Source organism: Aquila chrysaetos, chromosome 1, assembly GCF_900496995.4.
Source record: "Aquila chrysaetos chrysaetos chromosome 1, bAquChr1.4, whole genome shotgun sequence".
Classification (NCBI taxonomy): domain Eukaryota; kingdom Metazoa; phylum Chordata; class Aves; order Accipitriformes; family Accipitridae; genus Aquila; species Aquila chrysaetos.
Genome location: NC_044004.1, coordinates 38,881,097 through 38,903,639, shown reverse-complemented (window position 1 = coordinate 38,903,639; position 22,543 = coordinate 38,881,097). Strand labels below are relative to the sequence as shown.

The 22,543-nt window shown below is 37.1% G+C and overlaps 1 long non-coding RNA gene across 3 annotated transcripts in view; it reads right to left on the bottom strand.

Annotated features, from left to right (window-relative positions):
* The window catches only part of LOC115345910, a 54,999-nt gene extending 33,387 nt beyond the window's left edge, over positions 1 to 21,612 (bottom strand). For all 3 annotated transcript variants that reach the window (XR_003924957.1, XR_003924963.1, XR_003924962.1), the window contains exons 1-3: positions 21,520 to 21,612; positions 11,748 to 11,805; positions 676 to 757 (exon numbers count right to left, since the gene is read on the bottom strand). This is a non-coding gene — a long non-coding RNA (uncharacterized LOC115345910). The remainder of the gene's footprint in view (positions 1 to 675; positions 758 to 11,747; positions 11,806 to 21,519) is intronic.
* Between the last annotated feature and the right edge of the window lie 931 nt (positions 21,613 to 22,543).

The following is a 22,543-nucleotide window of genomic DNA, read 5'->3' as shown; positions in this document are numbered from 1 at the left end:
TGTGTATTATGTCACCACCCATTTCAGGTGTGTTGCAGAAGTGTAATCTTACTTGTTAGCTATACAGGAGCTAGACGTGGCCCTTATCTCTCCTGATAACAAGAACAGCTTGTCATAACAAGTGTATACTCTGAATTTTATCAAAGGATGTTGGTTGCTATTTTTCAAATGTTTGGGTTTTTTCCACTTTCCTTTAAAAAAACATATAGGTCAGTGCCACTGAGATTTTGTCTACATCCTTTCTTATTTCCACTAAAAGAGAAGAAAAAGAAGGAGGAGGAGAAGGAGCAAGAAAGAAAGAGGAAGGGAAGAGGAGAGAGCAAAGAAGGGAGGGAGACTGATTCTCAGTGAGGATGTTTGGTTTGTGGAAATAATCTAAAAGAATGAGGACAGGGGACTGGAAATGATAGAAAATGTAAAGAGTAGGTAACCGAGTAATACAACTGAGGACTCAGTGTCTGGAGATAATACCAAGTTAATCTATGCCTTTAATTTGTTGTTTCAATAGAAAGGATATTGTACAAAGAGGTGTTAGGATATGATTTAAATATGATGCACGTATGCAGATTATACATTACCTGCACAGTGCAAGCTTCTTTACTGCATTTTATCAATATATTATTGTCATTATGTGTAACTCTACTACATCTGGAAGGGGCATCAGCAGTTACTCACCAGCAATCCAGTAACTGGATCGGAAGACTGCTTCAATGTCCTTCTTCTGAAGCTGCACAGAGATGGACACATTGCTTCACATCTTTTGGGGGAAAATAACACAGATCAGACAACTCTTGACATAATGTATAAATGCATTTGGTTTTGCCAAACTGCTGTCAGAAAACCTTTACAACAGCTTTACAATTGCTGTTGTAAAAGCTTCAAGGAAACTTTAAGAAAATCAGAATGAATCACTTGGTTTTGAATTGATTAATATTTCATTCAACATAAGTGGATGTTATGTATTTTTATTTACTTTTAAGTTGTGTTAGATATACTCTGATACTTTGTTTGCTTCAGCCTGAATTAAAATTAAATTTTGCTTTTTCTGGGGGGACTTCAGCAGAAGAACCCTGGTTCCCAATTTGTTCAGATAGTTATGTCATTGCAGTAAAAAAAACCCAGATTGTTTCTTCAGTCTAAAAATCTAAAAAGCAGTACACTGCTTGCTGTTATTTTTCCCTCTAATTCAATTCCTCTAACTTATCCTGAGCTCTGTCAATTTTCAGGAACTGTACCTCAGTCTTCAAGCATTGTCATGAATTTTGGATTGTCAGCTGAAAATACAAACAGAAAAACAGCAGTTGCAGGTAATAAAATTCGATAGTAGCACAAACTATGTATAGGAGAGATGCCCAAGACAGTATCGGACATGATGGAAGTAGGTGTCCATTAACTTAGAATGTAGTCACAAAAATGGTATAAACACACTTTAAATTAACATAAAAACAACATCACTCCTGAAAGAACTCTGGAATGGCATTGAATCTAGAGAAATCAATACCATTTACTAAAGAAAAGAAACTCAAAACTCAACCTGTATTTGTCATTATCAGCCTACTCAATGCAGTCTCTGTACCAGCATCATATACTTCTTGCATGGGCAAGAGAGTGACAGTGCGCATACCTCTCTACCTATTATAGCATGTAAACTCAATAAACTCAGTACAATACTCTGGCAATGGAAGCGTAGAGAAAAAAATCCTCAGTCACAGTCATGGGAGTGACAGAAATTTGTCATAGCCTGGAATCTGTAGTCTCCTGTGTTCAAAATGCAAAGATAACTTGTTTAATTTTTCAGTCCAGAATGTTCATTCTTTTACAAAGTCTTGACATTGAACCAGTACACTCAGTGACGTACTGTCTTTGTACAACACAGGTATGGAAAAGACCTGATGGCAAATTACATTTAAAGAAGCAACACGAACACCACATGGTCTTTTCACATTATCTGAACGCAAGAGTCAATTTCACAGCAATTCAAAGACACCAACAATATCTATTACAAATAATCATGATGCAAACTGTGATAATTATTGTGGCATTTCTCTTCTCTGATGCTAGGAAAACCCTAGCATACCTAAACTAAGCAGCTCAATTTCTGTTTTGTGTAATCTGTCTTCCCAAAACTTAAATGTGGAGTTATTAAGAAAGTAACACTACACACAGGACCCTTTACAAATAGCATCAAGTTAAATTACAGTCTTTGCTTGCTGACCATTGACCTAACTAAAGGTTTTCACAATGTAAATTATAAGGGACTCTTGAAGCTTTTGGAGACATGTGAATGCCCTGCAAATTTTATTTCAGACATATTGAAGTCTTCTGTAATAAGATGATGGTTAGAGAGGTGGAAAATGGCAAGATTTCTTTAATATCATAAATGGTTTCCATACTCCTTTCCATCTTGTCTCTGTTGTGCAGATGGAAGCACTTTGTGCCATTGGCAGAGCTGTATTTATTCAGTTTCTTACTGATGCAAGTTGCTCAGTCTGCAGACACGTGTGGCTGATTTCTTCATTAGTGAGCTTCTTTTTGCTGATGACTGTGAGTTGGTAGCTCACTCAGTCAATAACATTCAATTTATTATTGATGACTTTCCTTGTGCATACTCTCCCTTTACTTTTTCTGTGAACTTAAAAGACAATGGAAGCACTAAACCAACCAACATAGTGGCATGAGCACATGCACTCACATTTTTGCACTTAGCCAAATTTTCTCAAGCCTATAAAATGTTTTTCTAGTTAGACATCATTCAGATACAGAGACACTGTGAAACTGCTTCCACATTGCCAATTTTAAGTCTTAATTTGAAATATTAGCATACTGATCATGTAGCCATGAGAAGGTCAGTCTCCAAACATGCACTGGGCACTTGTTCTTAGAACACTCCAGCATGTTCATGAGACATAGACAATTTATTCTCTCTACATGGGAAACTCATCAAATGCAAATACAAATCTAGAAAATTGACTACATGCTTCTAACAGCAGAATCCTTAAATACCAACAAATATAGAAACTGATGTCCTGATCCCAAAACCTTGGCTATGATAATGATTAGACAATACGGCCCAACTCTCAGATAGTTACAATTATCTATTGCTGCCTTCTTCCAAGATAGTTAATGCAAACTGCAATGTCCTTTGAAACATAACGAGAGTTTACTATACAAATCTGATCATAAGAAGGCAGTTTAGAGAGCAGTGGATTCAGTATATTCCGGCTACTTCTAATTAGCCTATGATGCCTTTCTAAAGTTTCATAATGACATTTTGTATCGCAATGCCATTGCCTTCCCTTTTCCTCAAATGGAATTGAATAAATTTTTTTGCACTCACTGGGGTGACCAGAGCAAGAGAAGATATTGCTGGCATTTCAGCCAGCCTGGAGTAAAGTCCAGTAGTTCTTCCAATGGAAAAGTGCTGCCCGGAAGCCTGGACTGTGTCCTACTCCTGCAAGAACTCTCTTCTGCTACCATATCTTTCCTGTGACATCGATGTGATTTACCGACTGGGTGGTAGGGGGTTTTTTTGGAACTGCTGGTATAGCCCAAGGGCTTTTAGTGACCATCAGCCAGATGCCCAATCATAAGTGAAAGAAGCTCCAAGCCATACAGAAATGCAACACAATGTTCAGTAATTTTCTTGCAGCTTTTCTCTCTCCACAGATCAACCCCTAAGCAATAAACTTTTCTGATAAGGACAACAGAGCTAATGAGCTTTTCTACACCATATGTCCATCAGCTAGGCCATAACTACCTCCCCTGTCTCCTGATATTAGTGGCTACAGAGCAAGAAGGAACATCATAATCTTTTAAAAGATTAAAGATTTCACTTCCCTTGGATTAACTCAGCTAAAATCCACACACATTCTTCTGAGGCCTGTGAGAAAACTTCCATAGTCTAAATGAATAAAGTAATTGTTTTCTAAGATTAGGCCACAGATACCTCATGAGAAAGAATTTTTATCCAAGTTTATTTCCTAACTCTTTTCTGAGTGATGCAATAATATCTATGTCTAATGGCTCTCCTTTTTTTAATTTAAAAAAGTTCCCTTTTATTGTATGAGTTGTCATACCAACTTAGTGACTGACTGAAATCCTAAATTTTTCTTGCAGGGAAGCAAAGTTTGTGTGGCAGTACTTTTAACTATAATTTGACCCATTATTTTCAGTGGAGGTAAGCCATTTAGGAAAGAAATGTTCCTTTATATGAAAACTTCAGGTGCCTGAAAATTCCTGAACACAAAGACACAGACATGTTGAAATTCTCAACATTAATATTGCTACATTTAGTATTGTATATCTCATCAATGCCTATCTGTTCAGACTTCCAGATCCAGTACTTGCTGGATACTTCTTAAGAGTCATCATGATGCCTTTGAGTACTGTTTTACAGCACTTGACAATTTGCAAAATACTACATAAGAGGAAATACAATAGGTGACAGAATTTAGATCTTTTACAGCTTTCAAAAGTTAGAGAGACTACAGCTTTCATTTCACAAACAGTCAATATAACCAGGTGAGAAGATGTAAGGAGCAGGACTGCGCTCACTGCAGAACAGAACCATTATTCACGCAAAAACATGCAGGAAATCAATAGAAAATCCAGAAATAGAATCTCAGTTCCTAGTTTCATGTCAGTGTTAAACACATTTTTGCAATACTTTGAATAAAAGATAATTGTTGCATTCTTTAGCTTGTATTGACTCATGTTGACCAGCTAAATAAGTGCATTACAAAATCATGTCAACTGATAAAAAAACAATTAATAAAAAAATTTTCCTCGTATAAAGCAATTTACTTCTTAAATTACACAAAGAAGAGAAATAAATTATTGAAGTTGCTACTTATGATACTTTTTTTAGGAACGGCATTTTGCACTTTGTTAACTCTGTTCTGTTAATGACTAGTGAACAATTCTTGTCTGATCAGATTTATGACAGATCTTACTGAAAAGTACAAATTTCAGTGTGTATTGGTTGTGATGTTATTTATAAAAACAGGATGGTATTTAAAAGTGTTTATAATAATACATATTTATATATTTCCTGTTTTGAAAAGGAGATACTATTCTGACTTCAAATGTATGAAGAAAATGCTTTCTGAAACTGAAGCTACACTTTGGGAAAAAGTGCTTTCATGAGTTGAACGTGGTGTTTGTTAAGTATAAATGATCTTCAGAGGAAGTATAATCTTCATTTTTTTCTGTACTACAGAGCATCACACAGACAATAGAAGATTGTAAAATATCTACCAAAACGAAAAAGAAGATATCTAAGGAGATGTTTTAGACAAACCTTTGGAAACAGCTTTCATTTTCCAATTCTACTGTAATCAAATTATTCCACCATCTTTTCAGAAGCAAACCCTAATGTTTTCTCTACTCTTTCTGAATATCTTCCCACTTGGCAACAGAAGAGAAAAAGCAAGGGAAAGGGAATTCTGTACTATGATACCATTTCATAAACAGAAACTAAAATGAACAGGAGAAACTTCATAATTCTTCCCTTTGAACTCAGACACATAGTTCTACACAAATTTTGTTCTCTGGTAATATATTTTGGGTTGGGGGAAATGTTTTCTTTTGCTAAAATATTCACTTTTTTTTTATTATTCTTGAAGTCAAGAGGCAATAATTCATTGAAGGAAGAACCAGATGAAAAAAGAAAATAAGAAAACATGGAAGAATCCATTCCATCCCAAAGGTTTTCTTGTCCCCTTTAACTCTATTGAAAGCAGTTTCATCACCTTGGAACACACAATACACATTTCTTTCTGGAGGACTCCCAGCCCAGCCACAGCCAGAGTCTCTGAAGATTTTTGAAATTTCATTTAAATTAACATCTGTATGTAAATTTCTGTGAAACTCTCTTTTTATAAGGAAAGAAGGGAGGTGTCAGTAAAGAAAACTCAGGTTCAATAGGTAGTGTTTGGGAATATTCTACTGCTGCCTAGGGATGTTCAGAGAAAAAAATCCTTCTGATTCTTTGATTTTTTCTGGTAAGGAGGGATGGGAATTAAATTGTGAGTGCAGGGGAGTTTTAAAACAGAGACTTGATACTTAGGGACAAAAAACCCCCAAAACACATTAAAAAAGGAAGCATTAAAAAAAATCCTATTAAAACAGAAAAATATAATCTAATAAAGCCTTTCTTATAATCTACAAACTGATGACATCAGAAAGCAGACAAGCAATTAAAGAAACATGATCCTTCACATTGTGATATAGAGATCTAAACCGAACAAAGAGTCTACAAATATTTGCCTCAGAATTTATCTGTTTCTAAAATAAATACATATATAGTAAGTAAGTACTACATCTTGATAATCTTCCAAATCTAAGCACAGTTGCCTATTTTTTTCTATTTCAGAAGTTACTGTCTAACCTCTTTAATATTCTTCTTCACTGTCCTGGTTTCAGATGGGATAGATTTAATTTTCTTCTTAGTAGCTGGTACAGTGTGTTTTGGATTTACTGTGAGAATAATGCTGATAACACACTGATGTTTTAGTTGTTGCTAAGAAGTGCTTATCCTAAGTTAAGGATTTTTCAGTTTCCCATGATCTGCCAGCAAGCAGGTGTACAAGAAGGTGAGAGGGAGCAGAGCCAGGACAGCTGACCCAAACTAGCCAAAGGATATTCCATACCATAGAACGTCACGCTCAGTATATAGACTGGGGGGAGTTGGCTGGGAGGGGGGATTGCTGTTCTGGCATCAGGGTAGTGAGCAATTGTATTGGGCATCACTAGTATTTTCTTGGGTTTTCTTGTTGTTGTTGGTTTGTTTTTTTTTTTTAATATTCCTTTTCATTACAATTACTGTTATATTTTATTATTATTATTGTTAGTATTATATTTTCTTATACTTCAGTTATTAAATCGTTCTTATCTCAACCCATGAGTTTTACTTCTTTTTTTGATTCTCCTCCCCATCCCACTGGGTGTGGGGGGAGTGAGTGAGCGGCCGCGTGGTGCTCATTTGCTCGCTGGGGTTAAACCATGACATTCACTTTCTGTAGGTCCTCCAAAAGTGGAACCATGAAAATGTCTTCTTTTAATTTTTTTCTGTTTTAATCAAACTGTTCAAAAGAATCTTCTATTCTTAGTCATTGAGAAAAAACAATGGCTCACTGAAAACAGTATTGAGAAAGCAAGACATAAATTAAATGTTAATAAAGAATTATAAACCCCTTCCTAATGAACTCACATGCAGATCTGTAGCTCCACCTAGAGGAGGAGCTTCACCTAGGAGGAGGAGTAAAAAGTGGAGGAGGAAGATGAAGGTGTCAACACCTGTAAGTGTGGGTTTTAACTCAACATTTGTTTCTTCTTAATATGTGATACATTGTGTAGTGTTCCCTGTTCTGTGAAAGAAGAAAGAAATACCCTGACAAACATCAATTTCAGTTGGAAAGAAAAAAATCTTGCCCAGAAATCTTAAGTATGGTTTCTAAATTCTTAAATGTTCTTAATGATAAGATTCTTTGATACATTTTGAAAAGTAAGTGCTGCAAAATTGGGTCTAAAATATATTCAAAAGTAAATTAAAAAGGTTTTAGTCAATAGCACTTTATCTATTGATTTTGATTTTTATATAACTTTGCCCTTCAGCCACTTTTAAAATGGAAAATGTAATATGTAAAACATATATACCTGTTTTGACATAAAAATAAATTATCTAATTTCTGTAATCTATCTCAGCCTTGGACAGATGCAGGAAAATTCCTGGGAGGCAGACACCAGGTCTTGGAGGCAACATGCAACATTTTGAAAGTCAGAACACAAATAACATTGGTATGAGAAACAATAATGGTCTCTGCAAATTTATTAAATTGCATCTCTTTTCTACTCACATAACTTCATTGGTCTAGGTTAAGCTTGAAATGGCTCCTCCCTCAAGTTCTCGTTTCTTTAGCACACTCAGTCAGCTAGTGACAGCTTTGTCTCTTCTTTATGAGAAACACAGAGCGGGGTATCAATATATAGATTTAATACAAACTTCTTATTCTGGGTATCTTGGAGATGTCTAAAATGTATTTTGACTTGAAAAAATGGACAGGTCCAATCAACAGGTGATAGGTTTTGAAAGGACTCACAGTTCCTTATTATCATCTTTAAAAAACAAAATGAAGACTAAAGAAAGAAAAGGCATATGAAATGTGCTGAAAAGCAGTTAGTTGAAGGGTCAGTGTATAGGACAATGACCAACAACTAGTGAACATGCTGGCCTGAAAATGCATATACATGTAATGACTTGAAAAAAAAAAAAAAAATCAAGTAAGCAAGATTGTTTCATTATACTTTGCATGATCATCTGCAATAGTACCTTTTTCTAAATATTTGGTTGTTAATACATTTAAGAATTGGCTTAATAATATGCCATACAGTACTCAGCACTGCAATACTCCCATTGTCTCAGAGTACATCTAAGCTTTTCAATTTTAATTTTTTGTTCGTTGTGCTCATGACAGATTTTTTCAGAGACTTCAACACAGTGGAAAGGTGGCAAGGACAGAAGGGGATAAAAGCAATTAACTTACTGAAATAAAATAATCAACATAATACCATACAGCAAAGGGTTTCTTATGTAGCTACAGCATTACCAGTACCAGAACTTCTAAGCTATCTGTTGCCACACGGCCAAAGTACTGATTGTATTAAAGATGTATCCCAGATGCTTTGCGCTCCACTGATGCAAAGCACTTGTATGGAACAGTGTACAGCAACTGGGACAGACACATGAAATGAGATCTCTCAGAGTTTATATATAAATTCCTGATCTGATAACGGTACTAGGTGAAGAACAATCACAGCCATTGTAATTACTCCTGAATCTGAACAAGCTCTTTTATTTCTGTTACTACCATGATTTCTTTATAATCTTTCTCATGGCACATTCTATTTCTCATTGTGGTATTACCACAGAGCCTGCTTCTGTAGAACAATGCAAATCAACAGGGGTACCAGTACACTGAAACTTTCGACTAGTTGATCTCAATAGCTTGTATGAACATTAATAGGGGAAAAGCTTAACAATGCTGTGGATGACGTACACACAACACTCCTGCAATTTAAATATGACATATTTGTCTGGTGGATTTTGTAGTGACACTGGGAAACCTAAATTGGATGTGGACAGCTGAAGTATTTATTTGCATGTTAATACACTTTTATCCTATAAGACTGTTTTCAATAGCAATACTATGGCATTGGATCTTGCCAAAAGCTTGGGTACATTTTAGATTAATTTTCTGCTTTCATTCCAGTTGAAGTTCTTTGCAAGAAGACAAAATCAAAAAATCATCAAAAATATAAAAACACATATATATTTTTACATATATAAAAATATAAACATACATTTTAGAAGACTTTAAATGATTCTGATTCATAGAAAGATCTTACTATATGAGTATAATCATTCCTGCAGAAAAATGCTAGTATGTACCTAGAAAATGTAATTTGTATAAACAAGTTATGAATTGCAAAATGCAAAACAATTAATTTATGCACAAATATTATCCATAAATACTGTCATCTTCTTGCACTTTTCTGTGACTACAGAGTGCTTGCCTTGGTCTGAAAATATACATATTTTAAGCAATTCATTATTCAATTTAATATATTATATTCTATGTATTATGTTCCTTGATTCTAAAGAATATATCAGGTCCTATATATTTCTTAAGGTCTACAAGGCATAATCCTTAAGTATGGACTATATTATGTTGATATTTTCTAGAACTAACGTGATCATTAAATGCAGAACTTCCACTTTGCTCTGAACTTTACCAAAATGTTCTTTCATCCCTATTTTCCTGTACATCGAGCGCTGTCCTACATATGGAGAACAGCTCAATGGAAAAGACACATGTGCACAGGAATACAAAGAGGCTGATGAGGGGAAATGAGGAAAAGTCATGATATTACTGACTTACAGGTGTTTTTCCTCACAAACAGGAGACTTAACCTGAAATGCAATTTGCTACTGAAACGGCAAATATCTCACAAGGTTTTTTATGTAACTGGCAGACATTTTTCATTTTTGTTTTTCTGAAGTCTTCCAAAAAAGCTTTAAAATGTCAGTCTATATGACCTGTGGACAATTGTGGAAGGATTAGATTTGTGCACAAGCTCTTAAGGTACCTTATGAATTTTAGTATAATGATACTATATGGATAATGTTACTTTCTTAATGCAAATAAAGATGAATTTACCACACTTTTACTCTTCTCCCTGTAGAAAAATCCCAAAGTGAAGCTGACTTAACAAAGTGGGTGGAATTTGAAACAAAAATTCCTCTGATGTCTCCTGGAAAAGTCATATTAAGAAGGATGTTCCCCAGCCAGATCCCCTCCTCCCCCCTTAATTTAAAGTAAATTTAGAAAATTATTGAATTTTTGGTAAGAATGCCTTAGTACTATAAATCAATGAATAAATATACTGATTCATATGTTATAAGGCATCAATATACTATTTTCCTCTGTCAGTGACAGCTGGAATCTTTCTTTTGTATTATTCAATTCTTCTTCCCTAGAAAGGAGCATAATTTCTGGCAGGTTAAAAATGTAAGATGTAAATTAGGAGGACTCCAAAGCAGACCATGAAAAGTAAGTAACAAAAGATATAAACAATTCTTGAAAGTGTAAATAAAGAATGAAGGAAAGTTAAGAAAGAACTGGTGGTATGGCTGGTTTTTAAAAGACAACAACATTACAAAAAGCAGGTAAATGCTTTATTTTGTCACTCTTCTCCAGAAGATGGAACAAGTCATGTACAAAGTTTCTGGACATTAGTGGTAAGAAAATACTGGAACAAACAGATAAATTGAAAAGCTGTACTTCATTAGGCCTAGATACAGTTATTCACCAGTTCTGCTGGAGCCTCGGACTCATCTGGCTGAACTGTGAGCTCTAATGCAGTAGTTAACGGAAAATGAAAAAGGCTGCAGGGTAGCAAATCTACTTATCCTATGCTAGCTATGACTCAAAAATCATAGATACCAGCAGTCAAAAATGATTGCTTTAAAAGGGTATGATATAGGAAAATATTAAAAAACAGATATTAATTTCTGCCTAATTTGTACACTGCTAGTGCAACAGGAATATCTTCTGCTAAGGAGAGCTAAAGTATATACTTTTATATTACACAATATAAAATATAAAATTATATAAAAATAGAATTATGATTTTTTTGTTTTCAAAAGTTCTTGACAGTAAAACCTGGGACTGCTTATGGGACAAGAGGAGAAGTTTTATCATGGATTAAGCCTTGGTTAATTGGAAAGAGACAGAGAAAAGAAAAGAGAAATTAAATAATCCGTTTTCATTATCTCCAGTGGTTAGCGTGTTAATTGACATGTTATTTACTATATATTTATTCCTGTACAGGGTCAAGCAGTACTGAAATTTGCAAAGGACATAGAATTCTATGAGCTGTAATGTCAAGATGGTAGGTGAGTGGAGAAAACAAATGAAATTCAATGTTAAAGGGTGAACTAATATATATTAGGACCAATATTTGAAGTAACCCACAAACAATGGATGGTTATAATGGTTATAATTATCTATAGTGGCTCAGCTGAAAAAAAAACAGTGTTACATTTCTGGCTAGTAGCATGTAAAGCTTTGCAAAATCCTGTAGCATTCAAAAAAAACCCCAAACAACAAAAGAACAATTATCTCTAGAGAAGTAATGCAATATATATACACCCATATATACATATATAAAAAACCCCAACAACTTACAATGTTCTTTGATGTCATTCTTCCCCCAGTATGTGAACTTCAGTACTGATTATCCTATCTTGAAAAAGATAGAGTACAAACAGAAGGGGATTAGAACTGAAGGTTGCATATTGAAACATTTTTCTTTAAGAAGACACGATAAAGATTCTTAGTACGAGGGCTTACAGTGAAACCATACAGCACGACAGATATCACACAGGCAGAGCAGCATTTCCAAATATACTTCTGTGACTTTAACCTTTCAAGTTTCATTTTCTAGTGTCTAAGGAATTTTAAATGCAAGATTTAAGACCGCTAATTTTCTTTACGTCCTCTGGCAAATTATACACAAGAAATCAGGTGTTATTTTCTAGAAAGAACATCGAAAGGTTCACTGACACCGAAAGGCAACAAAATGAAAACACACAGAGACATTTATATAAATGTATCTACATTTACATATGTGTGTGTCTAACAAAATGCATAATTGACTTATGTAATTCAGTGCATTAAAATTTCACAGTAGAAGAGTAGGAATATACATAAAAGAACAGGATAAAACCAGCAAGATGTAACTATGGATAATGAAGTTTGTCACAGTTACCATAAGAAAGGAAAAATGTTGTGTGTCAACCTTGTAATCTATTTAGTGGTGAGCTTGCATGAGCAAGCTGAATCCTCTGGCAAGTAATACAGGCAGTAACTCAGCAGAAGACAAAATCATGTACTTTCAGGGAAGGAGAAAAGACACCTTCCTTCCTCCTGAGCAAAACAGCTTGTTTTCCCTCAGATGTCACTACCAGAAATTCCTTCTTCCAACTGACACACTATTTTACATGGAACAAATCGGTCAAGAAAGGTGTTACGAGTCCATCATAACATAACATTAAACATGGCGAGGATTTCTTTTTTGTAGTGAGATCTCAGATTGCTAAGACTCATGGAAAATATAACTGGAAAATTAATGTTTAAGCCTTGGAAATTGGCTGATTATGTTGGATTAGAAAATGAAATACAAAAATCCGAAGCACTGCAGGTTACCCATGGGGGCTGGACATCAGAGCTTATTTAGTTCAGTCAAGAAGACTGTCTAGGTAGAAACCCATTTTTTGCTGGTTATCTCAGACTGATAAGGAGAGATACACTGCTCAGCTGGGTGGTATGAAGAACAGAAATTTAGAAAATGCAGGGCAAAGATATCTTGATGAGAATACGAAAGAAATACCAATAAGGCAAAGCAAACCATGTGGCTATTGGGCATCCTTGGCTGTTCATTAGTCAGGGTGAAGTATCAGCAGAATAAATAACATCCTTTGTGGGGGACTTACTATGCAACTATCCAGCATGATATTTCTTCCTGATGGAAAATGAGAGTAAAAAAATCTTTTGATGATGATCTGATCTAATACTGTAATTTTTACTTTCACATTATTAAAGTGGAAATTATAATCCTCTAATACAAGTCCTTGCTCTAAAATTCCAAAATGTAATAAAGTACCTTTCAATTTAAAACTTTAACATATCTATAAAATAATTTAGTATCTCTTCTAATGTAATATTAGAATATTTAGTACCTATTTTAATTTAATATTAGAATATATGGACATAACTTTGACCGGTTTTATACATACGAAAGTTTTAGAATCTTCTAAAATCTTTAACAATTAGTTAAGGGAATATTAGAAGGTGAAAGGGAAGCATGAACTAGTGTTATGCATATCATTACAGGAAAACTGTTATATGCAAATTTGGTGCTAAATAACGTGAGTTAACGCGTTGTTCCACAAACCTGACTCACACAGACTTATTTTACAACAATTAAAACTGTATACTTAAAAATCACATTGATCAGAGTATTCAAGGACAGAAAGAACCAGGTATATCACTGGCCCTTATGTTTGCCTCAGACTTAAATTTAAATGTTTTATTTGGTTAAAGCACAATCTGCACCTGATTAAAAGACAAATCCAGATTTTATTCAAGTACCTGAAGGAACGCAAAATTTTACGTTGTTTTGGGGAGTTTGTTCTTATAGTTGATCTCATCATGAAAAATACATACTGTATTTACATTTTAAAGAGTTCTGGTGGCAATCTCCAGATAGAAAGACTTTCTCTGTTAGACTGAAAAATTCACTAGTATCTGATATTTTCCTGTCTTACCAGTTAACTAATCTCTTTAAATACTCAGTATTAGAAATTTTCTCCAGTTTCCAAGCACTTAGGGTTCTTTTCTGTAAGTTTTCTACTTCTCAGCTTCACTTTATTGTCTGGGCATAGGGACCTGATATAACATTCTTTTATCATCTTTATCTATACTATACATGTAAACAATTTCATCTCTATTCTCCTAACCACTACTTATTTCTACATATAACAAATAAAGAGAAAACCCCTTTTAGATACAACACGGTAGTGTGTGTGTGTGTATGATATCAACTTAACTATCTATTTTATGACCTTTTAATTATTTTCAGAGTAATTATTTTCAAGGGTATAATCCCAATTTTGAAAGTGTCGCTTTATGTATTTAATTTCTAAGCATACAACTATCCAGGCAGCTGTACAAAAGCACTTACTTTTATCAGCCAAACTTTTAACATTCTCAAAGAAAGAATTCACATTTGTTTGACAAGACTTTATCTTCCAAAAACCTTCTGCCTTGAATTCTAGCAGTAATGCTCTGTATTCAAAGCTTTTGAACTGTTATGTATAGAAACCCACCTCACCATTCTATTAGCTTCTCTTTTACAACATAGGTCACATTGCTTGGGTTTCTATTTTATTTTTTTTAAGCTTTAACATTACATTCACTGCTTCCAGGAGTTTCTAGATTATTCCAAGATTCCTCTAAAATGAATACAGTATATATCTACTTCTGAATTCAGTTCATCTGAATCAGCTGCTTTCAAATATTCATCATAAAAATACTGCTTAATGCTTTCCTTAGAAACTAATTGCTTGGAAAATACTTCACCATCATTATGGAATACAAGTGCACTCTCCTATTTCTTTCCAGAAACAGAAAAGAAATAGATATTGAACACTTTCTTTTTTTCTGTCATTACTAGCAATTTGATTTTCTTGAACTTTTAATAGTGCCATTTATATATATCTAAGGAGAAATTCCTTTTTTCCCATGATATAATGTAATATATATTCTATTGTCCTTAGTGAAGCCAAGGATTGTTCTTGGTCTCACTTCCACTATACTTCATAGCTTCTAGTTCATAACAAACTATATTTTCCTTCCCACTTTTTACACTGTGATATTATATACAGTTTTTTCTAACTAACTGGTGTCCTCATATTGTCACCAAACAAAGCTAGATTTTTAGAAGGTGCTTTTCTCAATCATGGTAGAGTGGCTGTTTGGCTAGCTGCTAAGCTGCTGCTTCTTTAATTTACCTTTCAGTCACAATCTCATATCTACTTACACATTTATGTCCAAAGAATGTCATTCAGAACATGTTTAACTTTGAGAAATTAGCTTCTTTGAGGTATCAGTTCTCCACATTATTGCTAAGGACCTTCCTCTGTTTACTAACAGTAAGAACAAACCACTTAAAACCACTGGTCCCTAGGCAACTGTAAACTTCCATTACAATGATTAGTTCATCTTTATCTAGCCCAGAAAAGTCCAAAGTGGAATGAGTGCATGTAGACTATCTAGCTAAACATCTCCTAAACTGAATTCCCAAATAGCAATTCCATTTTTCTTAAGAAGGGAAGAAGGAAATCTAAAAAAAAAAAAAAAAAAAAAAAAAAAAAAAAAAAAAAAAAAAAAAAAAAAAAAAAAAAAAAATTAAAAATCATACATTTCATGTTTGGAAGAGTAAATATTCTAACCATCTTTTTTCCCCACAGCGATAAATAAATTGTCTAAATATCAAATTTCAGGTAAAAAAATTGAGCATGTACATAAACGCTTTCAGACTAGGAAGTCCACAAGCAAGGAAAGGCTTACTAGCAATTGAAAAACAAAGTGGTTTTAAATGTCGACATTATGAACATTACAGAATGTAGTTCCTCTCTGTGGCAATCTAGTTTTTTAAAACTTCACTCTATACATGGGTCCTGTGTACATATATAATTCTGCAAACAGTTCAGCAGCTGTTTGGCTGTGTACACTGGAGCAATACACACCACAAGTCTGCAAAACTTACTAGTTTCAGATCAAGAATGCTGAATGTAAAAAAGTGTAAGGAGTGGTTTAATTCCTTGATATGAAGCCAATAGGTACAATAATTTCAGAAGACAAAACAAAATAAAATAAAATGAAAATTATAACATCCATTTGAAAAGTGGTAGAAACCCAAACATTTTCTTTTTCACCTATAAATGTCAAATATCTATCATTATATCAAAATTCCAGTTGTGAAATGTATTACTTCAGTCAAGTAATTTTAAATTAAGCTCTCCTTCAGACATCTCTCTTATATATGAGCTTTCATCTTTAAATTTTGCTTGTTAACATCAGTTCTTACTATTACAGTGAGTTTCCATCACAACTGCTTGATTTCGTAAGTTCATAATCCTGTGAAGCCTTGAAACTAACTTTTTCTAGATGTGGGTTTGTTTGGTTTTTTTTTTTTCTGAGGTGTATATATTATTATAATGTACTCAGTAGGACCATTACAATGAAAGAGCATCACTTATTCCAGTATGAGCTGTAGAAGAGGTTCCAAAACCATGTAAGAGCAGACAGACTGGACCAAGTCAGAGGTGCTTCTCACCCAATACCCCTCCTCGTCAAAAGGCTGTTTGCCGTGTATGGTGATGTCTAAGCACAGCCAAGCATACAGTGATGATTTCCTTGAAAACTCTCCCAACATCTGGTACTACATGGCTCAAAACAGAGCTCAAGTCAAAGATGTTGTCTATGTTTTTACACCCTTCACTGTATTCTTCCCCAAAACATTTAAGTACGGTTAAACTGTCAGCATTCACCATGTCCTACTGTATTGTATCGACTAACCGGGAAACTATAGCAAATGTCTTTCACTTTTGGTTATTTCTGTACTCCAGGGAATGAGAAAGGTTATCTTCATCTTCTCTTAGACCTTTATATCAATTAATATTTCCAGGTGCAAGATGTTTTTTGTGCCTTGCTTAATAAAGTGTATACCTTTATGTCAATATTTACGTGGCCAGCAGGAAGTACCTGAGTGCTGAATAAAAAGTACCACTACGAGAAGATATGGTTATTCTTAACATTTATGGTACCAAATATTTTTAAAAGACATTGTATGGTGGAAAAGGCTCAACTGGCAAGACACAGTATAAATATGTGCCGTTATGCATGACTGCCCAATCAGAGGCAAGTCATGACAGGAGATTGTTTAATACACTTGATTCCCACTAAAATATGTCTCTAAAAAAAAAAATAAAAGAAAGATGTTCTGTTACAGAGAGGATTATAAGCATTGATTCACTCCAAATCAGGAAAAGCACACTGCTCAGGATCGGCAGAACATTTCTAATTCAGCTCACATCTGTTTGAACTTCAGCGCTTCAGACATGTTTTGCAGCAGTAGGCCACCCATCAACATGCTCATAAACACATCACTTCGGAAGCTTTTTGGTTCAGCTCTACAGCTCTGACCTGGGCAGGGCTACTCTCTGGACAAATGCCAGAGAATCATGACAATTACAACACACCACTGCAGTGAATGCTATTCAGGCATCCTCAAAATATACAAAAAAGTACTCTTTTCAGCTCCCTTTATGACATACACAAAAATTTACCAATGCATCTGACACAGATGAATGAAGAAGCTCTTCCTGGCTGCTGAGGGACACAGGTGACATGGGGCCATACGTGAATGTTTTAGAGTTACAGTAATGATAACGGTCCATGTGACATCCCTGTCTTTCATAGAATAGAATCATAGACTATCTCACATTTGAAGGGACTCATAAGGATCCTCAAGTCCAACTCCCTGCTCCTCGCAGGACTACCTAAAACTAAACCATGACTAAGAGCATCATCCAGATGCTCCTCGAACTCTGACAGGCTTGGTGCCGTGACCACTTTCCTGGGGAGCGTGTTCCAGTGACCAACTATGCTCTCAGTGAAGAACCTATTCCTAATGTCCAGCCTGAACTTCCCCTGATGCAGCTTCATTCCATTTCCTCGTGCCTTATCACTGGTCACCAGAGAAAGGAGATCAGCACCTTCTGCTCCGCTGCCCCCCTTCAGGAAGCTGTAGACTGCGATGAGGTCAGAAGATGCAGATCTTAGTTACCAGAATAGAGACTGACTGTAAACAACTCACACTACCAAAGGCAGCTGCTCTTTCTCTTTTATCTAGAAAATATTGACCTCGCCTGTGGTTGTATGTTTCCTTAGAAGAAATCATTTTCCCCTAACCAAACAGGAAAAGTAAGTGGTGGTCAGACCCAGGACTTACTATTCAAATGTATTCCTATCACCTCAACATAAAGGTTTAATTTACAGGGAAGCAAATCATCTTCCTCCAACACAGCAGCCTGAGAGTACCAACACTGTCGTAAAAAGCTACAGATTTTCTTTCTCTTTTCCAGTCTCTGTGATGGTTTTTCCCTCTTTCAGATCTGTTTGTTGACATGCATTTGTTTTAAAATATGCAACATTAGCACACATCTCCTAATCGGTTATATATATTCATCTTTGTTTACAGAAACTGGAGAACAGGCCAAAGACTGAATTCTCTAGTACCCTTGGACAGGCTAAGGTAAATGCAACGCTTTGTTTATTGGTTCTGAAAAAAGGGAGAATTCCTACCTTTTCTTGCCTTTGAAATGCTCACAGTAGTAAAATATTCCAAATCATGGATAGCTGAAAAACCTTTTCATTGAATCTTTATAAGCCTGTAATAATTAGGTAAGATTTCATAATATATTACATGTTATCCACCCATAAATTTAACATGCATTCATGTAGAATTATTGATTCTTTATAACATACACCAGCATATGATCTTTGACACAATTTTAAAACTCAAACTGTCCAATATATTCTTGCTAGTTTACTCATAGCTGTGCTTGACATATTTATAAATTGTGATCAAAAGCATTTCAGTTACCTGAAAAGAAATTGAAAAAGGAGTGGAAACTTGCCTGTTCAGCTGTGGAAGAAAAACCCATCTTTTTTGTAAAAAGCCTCCTGCACAGATAAAATGGCTGGGGGTAGAAAACAGTGTTTGTTTTGGAGAAACTTCTTACTGATGCGCTGTCTCTCTTGATATTTAAACAGAACTTGCTCAGATTTGACTGATTTTAATATTGGAAACATTCAATATTGGAAATATTAACACATACATTTAATTTTCTGCTGAGATCATTAGATGGATTTCTGAAGTACAAGTGCACAGGATGTGTATCAGCAGCTACATGTAATATTAGCAGCTCTTTAAGCCCTTAGAAGTAGGATTTTAAGAGTCCAGACAGAAAACAGACCGTTATATTAGAAAAAAGAAAGCTAGTTTTAAGGTCCTATCAGTGCTGGTGAGTGGGGGGTGGTAGGGGGGGGGGGCGGGCGGTGCACTTTTTTTATTTAGCAATCTCAATTTGAAACGCTTTAAAACACCAAAATGCCAAGTGTGAGATCACAGGGATTTAAGTGATGAAAGAAGCCAAATGAAGGCAAGTAAACAACACAAGATGAAATTTTAGAAAACATAGCCTTGCTTTCTCTTTCTTTTTCCTTTCTGTTTTATGCCTTTTTTTTCTCTTGGTTTTCTTAATTTTAGCTATTTATTCCTAGCCTTCTTGTATAATTCTCAGCTATGTCTCCAGAACACTGAATAATATTCTGCTTGCGTAACTCAGGTGAACAGTCAATATATTAAGTAGCCACTAAATTCATTATTAGCTTGACCTAGTCAAGTCAAAGTCCTGTTGAGGTGTATCTACCTGCCTAAGGAACTAATTTTGATGGAAGCAGATATAATATGCTAGTACACGATTAGTCTTTTTAGGGGCTTTGCTGTTTTTAGATAGTTCTTCCTTTTCTTAGAATCCATATAAAAATAAGAGACTCTCAGTTTACTCATAAATAAATTGCTTTTTAAGATCTGTGAAAGAGTTGAAATTTGAAACAGTGTATTATAGCATAAGGGTCAAACTAGGTTTATCTGAAATCACTGAGGGTCTTTTCACTGACTTTGACAAGCGTTGTTATAGATCCACCATTAGTAAGTATGTATCCTCATTAACCTCCCATATTTTGAAAATATAGTAGTTTATTCCAGTGGAAGACACTCTGTGCTCTTCTGAACAAATACTTCCTGAACGCTGAGAGTTTACAGATTAAAATAACAGTCAGGCAGTCAACTTTTAAAATATTGCTCACTAAACATTACGTAAAGTTGGTGGCATTCTTTCAGGCATGGAACACATCTGTCATTTGCATTTCATTGACCTTCAAGCTTACTGGTTAGAGGTGAAACTTCACCTATTCAAAGCAAGCTGTTTAAAACATTCAAGTAGATTTTTTTAAAGTGCATTTCACTTTTTAATTTCCTACTGTTCTTCTTCCATTGAGAAAGCACTGCCTGAACCCAAAGGGATTTCCACATCTAGCTTTCATGCTTTTTGTTGCTACGTGGCAGTGACCGCCAGATTGGCAAATAGAATAATTGCCTTTGAGAGATTTCTTTAAGGATGTTAAGAGCATGAACTTCATTCTTTTTAAATAGCTTCTTAAATAAATGCTTCAAAACAAAGTCAACTATTGATCCAATTCTTTGAATAAAAAGTTCTCCCCATTTGACAATAGGATTTACTACTGAAGACAAAATGTACATTAATCTTTCTGGTTTATTGTCTTCAGTTGACAAAGGTAGAATTACAGAGTTGCTGCACAAAGAAAGATTTGTACTCTCTGTTTGAAATGACAAATCTACATAAATTCATTGACCGACTTAGGATAAAAGCAATCTTTACATCTCTACGTCTTGTCACCTGAAGAGAAATAGGGATATAATTTATGCTTTATTGCCTAGTAATACTGTTGAATAACTGTTTATTCTCTAAGCACATTTGTGATTTCCTTGTTTGTTTATCATAGAGCTCTGAGAATTTTTTTTTTCCCTGGAAGTGAAAAAGAACATCCAGAACGTCTATTTACTGCCAGGGCAGAAGGGTGGAAATTTTATCCAGGAAAAAACAATGCAGCCAATAACACCCCACCCCCCACCATAACAGCTGGAAGAGTTTGTACCAACTTTGCAGATTTTACACTTCTGTCTGTTACCACTGGGACATCTAATTTGAACCCTAATTTCTAAAGGGGGAGGGATGGGAGAGAAGACAAGAATGTCAATATTCTGTCTGTCACGTGTGTGTACAGCGAGATAAAAACAGCCACTGTGGGACAGAAACGTTTTTCTCCACTGACAGCTGCAATGAGAAGCTGAGCTAGGACGGATACTGCAGGAGCAGTGAAGGGAATCCTTCATGCAGTCTCACCTCCGCAGCTTTTAACTTATGTTCCCTTTCCTTGCAATAATCGCAGTGGTGTACTTGGCCCTAAGGAATGGACAGGTGAGACCTGCTGTGCTGCTCGAGCTGCATGTGGAATTGGGGGACGGAGGAGGAAAAGGGCAATAAAAACAGCAAACAAAGGTTCAGCAGCCGGTAACACAGAGGTGAAATAAAGCTTGCTCTGCACTGGTCACGCATAAGCTATAGCCAAACGTAAAAGCGATGCACACAAAGTACACTGCGGCTAGCGAGCCTGGAGTCTCCTTGAAAACAAGCTTCGTGCAACGTTACCGGAGACACACGTACGTAAACACAGAGGCACTTACATACACACGGTCGCGCCCGTATGCGCACCCGGCGAGAGAGGCATACCCTCCTGTGCACGCCCGCCCGCTCCCGCCCGGGGCTGCCGGGCGCACGTCCCCGGCGCCGCCGCTGCCGCACCGCGGCGAAGCCGGCTGCCGCCGCACCGCGGCCGCCGGGGCCCCCCACGGGCGGGGGCTCCCCACGGGCGGGGGCCGCAAGACGCCGCCGCGGGGCCCCCCGGGCTCCTCGCAGCAGCCGCCCGGTACGCGCCGGCCACCCTCCTTCCCGGCTCCGGTCACCAAGCGTCCCCCTGCCCGGCCGCCCCGTCCCTGCGGCGGCCAGGGCCAAGGCGCGGATCGCCCTCCCGCCTCCGCACCCCGGTGCGGGGGACGGGGCGTCCGGCGGCACCTCCCGCCCGCTCTCCGCTCTCGCCCGGCAGCGGCGCGGCGGCTGCCCCGCTCCCGCCCGCCTCCGCTCCCGCCTCCCCGCGGCGCGCCCGCCCCTCACCCGGCACCCGGCGCTGCCGCCGGCCGCAGAGCAGCCGCGGCCACGCTGCGCGGCGCGGAGGGACCGGGGCTGGCTGGGCGGCGTGCGGGCGGGGAGGGGGGAGGGAAAGGGAAGGAAAAGGGAAGGGAAGGGACGGGGGGTGTGCGTGTGCGTGTGTGTGTGTGTGGAGGGGGAGGGGGGGGAAATCAAATAAATAAATAACCTCCGCACCAATAAGAGAGGCAGCGGCTGCCGAGCAGGCTGGGATCGGATGCGAGAGGTCCTTCCTGGGCTGTATTTGTTTGTTTGTGACTGGAGCTGCAAAGTTCAGAGCCAAACGTGTTGCTTTCCGCCGCCGCCGGCGGCGACCGCCCCACTTCACCTGCTCCGCTGACGGGGTGCCTGCCCGGCGCGGGGCGGCCCCGCCGCTCTGCGGGCCCTCTGCCCGGCATCCTCCCCGCCGCTGGGGCCGAAGGACGGGAGAGGAGCGCGGGGCTGCGTCTCTCGCCTTCCCCTCCGCGGCTGCCGGAGGGGCAACGGACAGGTGAGTGCCTCTTT